This window comes from Schistocerca piceifrons, chromosome 9, assembly GCF_021461385.2.
Source record: "Schistocerca piceifrons isolate TAMUIC-IGC-003096 chromosome 9, iqSchPice1.1, whole genome shotgun sequence".
In the NCBI taxonomy this organism is placed as follows: domain Eukaryota; kingdom Metazoa; phylum Arthropoda; class Insecta; order Orthoptera; family Acrididae; genus Schistocerca; species Schistocerca piceifrons.
In genome coordinates this window covers 223,125,281-223,131,049 of record NC_060146.1, presented here as the reverse complement: position 1 = coordinate 223,131,049, position 5,769 = coordinate 223,125,281, and positions in this window count along the sequence as shown.

Below are 5,769 nucleotides of genomic sequence, written 5' to 3'. Positions count from 1 at the left end.
CCGTCACTCAGTTTCTGGAAGATTCACAGCTTTCACTTCCAGGGGAATCAAGTAACATATTAGCGGTATATGCAAACAAAGGGATCGAAATGAGGTAATGCCTGACACGTATGCAACACGCCTAACGCAGGTAATGCAGTTACGATCTTAAATAACCAAGCCTGGTAGGTGAACCACCGTAGCTTACACAGACTTATGACAATCTGCTGTAGCCTAAGACAGTTTAACACCTCTGTGTAAGACGCACACTTACTGGTACTTAATGGATGTGACTGCTCCCAGTGACGGTTTGGCAATCGTGGATTAATGCGTCTTTCTGGCTATGTATACACAGTCTCTTACCTTTGTTTACGTTCAGAGTCAATTCACACACCCTGCACTATGCGTTGGCCTTCTGCCAGTTACCGTTAAAATATCGTGATGTACGCTGTTCTGGTCATTAAGTGACATAATATCATTTTTGAAACGTTCTGGCAGATTAAAACTGTGTGCTGGACAGGTACTCCTTCGACTATCCTGTCAAGTGATCTATTGATGGAGCTGTTTCCTGAATTATGAACTCCACTGCAGAGTGTAAACTCAGTTTAGGAACATCACCTTCATCTCCTGAGGTGCATAGCTGCCTATCTACAAAAATATCAGTATTTGTTCTTCACGACGTCAGAAAAATAGCTTTTGAATATCTCCGGCAGCTTTCACGAACCTGCTTCTGATTTTGGCCACTTTAATTGTTATCTTGTCTTCAGAGTCTTACTCTTCCCCTCCCCCTCTTCTCTACAACCTTTCCTTCCGTCATTCTTTGTTGCAGACAATTTCTTCGCAGCATGTGTTGTACAAGTATTTATTTTCCTTCTTTTTGACAGCCTGTTATTCACTTCGTTGCAGTACTACGCATCAGTTAAAGAATGACGTGGCGCCCCTTTCGCCAGGTGCGTCTACTTGCGTCGGTCATTGAGATCACTTGAACCTCACAAAACGCGCGCCTTCCACGTGACCGTCATAGAAGCGCAGTTCTCTCCAGGATGGTATGGTACGTTTTACAACCAAACAGCTACGTCAAAGGGCCATTGAGTTCAGAGGTGAATTTAATTACCCGCTTACATATAAGGAATTTTAATCATCTCTCCAGCAATATAAATATGAGGTGACAGTCTGTAAAGTAAATTTTTTGTTATACTTTTACGTTGGCTGATGGAAAATTAAACTTCTATGAACCCTGGTACATAATTATCTGAATTTAAACAGGGAATTTCTACCACTTAATTATCCAGAAAATTTTCTTAAAAAATTAGTGAATAGACCTCAATACAGGAAAAATGAAATCTTGATATACGTTGACAGTTCTTGATTAAATCTGTAATGGAACCAGCTTGGGAAATGCTCCTAAGTATGCAAGCAATCATAGACATGTGAGCTAAGTTGGCCTGGAAGAGCCTCAACAGGGAACTGGATATGAATAGGGGGTGAGTTATCGAACGTCGGGAATGCCTTTTACTGTACATTTACTTCAGGATTAAATGTTTAAGACGGAGCACAGGAACATACGTATATTTAACAGAAAAACCTTAACCTACCCTGGAGTGTTGGTACTGCATATTGCTGGGTAAATGGACTGAAATGCATGCGTGTATAACTCGATCATTCGTAATCGGGAATGCCGCGAGAAACACGGATTACACATGCAAACATTCAGACTAACCATTTATTACAGAGAAAGGACTGGTTCAATAATTTCATAATGGAAACAAGATCTCAACTGGTTTAGAGAGAGGCTAACCTCGATGGTCGAATACTTTAACACAAAATTATTTCCAAATTTACAAAATAAAGTTACGCAAGATGCGAATTAATAACAATAAATAGTTGCAGTAATGACTGTGTGGACTTTGTGGTCTATTCTACACTTTATTTTAGATGTATGTGACGATGCTATGTTGATTATATTTATACGTTTTAACGATACCAAACGCACTCTGTAGCAAATTTTACCACCAAGGCAGCCATCTTTCATATTATACGAACACTTGTAGTGTGAATAGTGATAGCACATTCCTATACCCGCATATCTTGCAACTTCGTGGAGGCTTGGAATGTGGCTTCGTTACTGCAGTGTAGGAGCAGCGGAGACCAGGAGTGAGCTGCGTACACTCGCTTTAAACTCGCCAACGATTCCTGTGACGTAATCTCGGAACTCGCCGTATGCGGATACTCGGAGATTCGCCCCGCTGCGGCCCACTCCTGCCCTGAATGTGCTGTCGGCTACAGTTACGCTCACACGTACACACTTTCGAGACGTTACCGAGTCTGTGATTACAGTACCAGAAAACGTGATATGAGCACGAAGTGCACTCTCAACTTGGCGATTAATTAGTAACATTAATTACGGAAACGAATGACACGCTACACAACTCACTGTTAGCCCGTTAACGCTAGTTGCCATGACCAAAAGAACACAGAAATAGCTTGCTTTGTAGCAGCGACACTGAAATTGCATTTTACCCAATACTCGTTTGCTGCAGCACATCTACACTACTGCCCATTAAAATTGCTACTCCACGAAGAAGACGTGCTACAGACGCGAAATTTAGCCGACAGGAAGACGATGCTGTGATATGCAAATGTTTAGCTTTTCAGAGCATTCAAACAAGGTTGGTGCAGGTGGCGACACCTACAACGTGCTGACATGAGGAAAGTTTCCAACCGATTTCTCACACACAAACAGCACTTCACCGGCGTTACCTGGTGAGACGTTGTTGTGATGCCTCGTGTAAGGAGGAGAAATGCGTACCATCACGTTTCCGACTTGTAGCCTATCACGATTATGGTTTATCGTATCGCGACATTGCTGCTCGCTTGGGTCGAGATCCAATGACTGTTAGCAGAATATGGAATCCGTGGGTTCAGGACGGTAATACGGAACGCCGTGCTGGATCCCAACGCCCGCGTATCACTAGCTGTCGAGATGACAGGCATCCTATCCGCATGGCTGTGACGGATCGTGCAGCCACGTCTCGATCCCTGAGTCAACAGATGGAGACGTTTGCAAGACAACAGCCGTCCGCACGAACAGCTAGACGACGTTTGCAGCAGCACGGACTATCAGCTCGGAGATCACGGCTGCGGTTACCCTTGACGCTGCATCACAGACAGGGGCGTCTGCGATGGTATACTCGACGACGAACCTGGGTGCATAACTGGCAAAACATTTTTTCGGATGAATGCAGGTTCTGTTTACATCCGTGTTTGGCGACATCGCGGTGAACGCTCATTGGACGTGTATAGTTGTCATCGCCATACTGGCGTATCACCCGGCGTGGTGTGCCATTGCTTACACGTCTCGGTCGCCTCTTGTTCGCATTGACGGCACTCTGAATAGTGGACGTTACATTTCAGATGTGTTAAGACCCGTGGCTCTAACCTTAATTAGATCCCTGCGAAACCCTACATTACAACAGGATAACGCACAACCGCATATTGCAGGTTCTGTACGGGCCTTTCTGGATACAGAAAATGTTCGACTGCTGCCCTGGCCAGCACATTCTCCAGATCTCTCACCAATTGAAAACGTCTGGTCAATGGTGGCCGAGCAACTGGCTCGTCACAATCCGCCAGTCACTGCTCTTGATGAACTGTGGTATCGTGTTGAAGCTGCACGGGCAGCTGTACCTGTACATGCCATCCAAGCTCTGTTTGACTCAATGCCCAGGCGTATCGAGGCCGTTACTGCGGCCAGTGGTGGTTGTTCTGGGTACTGATTTCTCAGGATCTATGCACCCAAATTGCGTGAAAATGTAATCACACGTCAGCTCTAGTATATTTGTCCAATGCATACTCGTTTATCGTCTGCATTTCTTCTTGGTGCAGCAATTTTAATGGCCAGTAGTGTATTTTCCCTTGGTAGAGGTGGAATATGCAAGAATACAACTATTTTATTTGCTCTCGACGAAATTGGTATGTTTTTCGATAGAAGCGGTGTCTATAGTTTGAAGCGTACTTGAGATATCACTCCTCCTGTAATGCAACACATAGTCTTCGTCAGTTAATTTTCGTCTTATCCCCTCCTCAGTCTGCCAAGCACAGCTTCGTGAGAGGCCATCTGGGCCAGACAATCGGACATTTCAGCCAGTCAGTGCTACGTCACAGCAGCAATATGATCGTCTGCTCGTCTCCCGTACCGAAAGTACACACGGGGTTCATTCCCAACATCGTGACGCACCTCCTTCTCCCCTATGTAGGGCAGCAAGTCGACGTGGCGTGGACTCGACAAGTCGCTGGAAGTCCCCTCAAAAATATAGAGCCATACAGCCTCTCTGATTGTTCATAACTGCGAAACTGTTGCCGCCCGCATCTCGTTGTCGTGCGGTAGCGTTCTCGCTTCCCACGCCCGGGTTCCCGGTTTCGATTCCCGGCGGGGTCAGGGATTTTCTCTGCCTCGTGAAGGCTGGGTGTTGTGTGCTGTCCTTAGGTTAGTTAGGTTTAAGTAGTTCTAAGTTCTAGGGGACTGATGACCATAGATGTTAAAGCCCATAGTGCTAAGAGCCATTTGAACCATTCCGCATAAACACAGCCTACCGCAGCATGTAGTCACTACCAGATTGCAGAGTGTTTTGTTGACAGCCTGTGATCTGTGCCACACTCGAACCTGTGGCGTCACCGCCAGACACCACACTTGCTAGGTGGTAGCCTTTAAATCGGCCGCGGCCCGTTAGTGTACGTCAGACCCGCGTCTCGCCACTATCAGTGATTGCAGACCGAGCGCCGCCACACGGCAGGTCTAGTCTAGAGAGACTCCCTAGCACTCGTCCCAGTTGGACAGCCGACTTCGCTAGCGATGGTTCACTGCCTACTTACGTTCTCATTTGCCGAGACGACTGTTTAGCATAGCCTTCAGCTACGTCATTTGCTACGACCTAGCAAGGCGCCATATTCTTCAAGAATGTATTCTGAGCAGATAATATTGTGAATCATCTACCGTCAAGAGCGACGTTCATCATTAATGGATTAAAGTTAAGTATAAAACTAATTGCGTTCGCTTTCTGAATTCTAATTCCTTGTCATGTTCCAGACATCACGTCAGTATAGTTCTTGCCTCCTCACGCCAGCCTGCGTGAGCTAAAACGCGTGCACTTCGGCCTCCTCTAGTAACACGGTGTTGGCTCTTCTGCCAACACAACAGAACCTTCCCATCAGCTCTCACCAACTGAAATCATGACTCGTCTGACCAGGTCACGGTTTTCCAGTGGTTTAGGACCAAAGCGATACGGTCGTGCGCCAAGGAGATGCGCCGTAGACTATGTCAAGCTGTTAGCACAGCCACTCGCGTCCATCGTCTGCTGCCACAGCCCATTAATGCCAAATTTCGCGGCACTGTTCTAACGCATACGTTCGTTTTACGTTCCACGTTGATTTCTGCAGTTTTGCCACGCAGTGTTGCTTGTCTACTAGCACTGACAACTCTGCGCAACTCTCGGTCGTTGAGTGAAAGCCGTCAGCCACTGCATTGTTCTTGGGGAGAGGTAATGCCTGAAATGTGATATTCTAATCTTCACACTGTGGATCGGGAATATCGAATTCCATAACGATTTCCGAAATGGGATGTCCCATGAGCTTATCTCCGGTCTGTTACTTTTTGTCGAGCCATAATCATCTACATCTACATCCATAGTCCGGCAGCGACCTGACGGTGTGTGGTGGAGGGTACCTTGAGTACCTCGATCGGTTCTCCCTTCTATTCCAGTCTCGTATTGTTCGTGTAGAGAAGAATTGGCG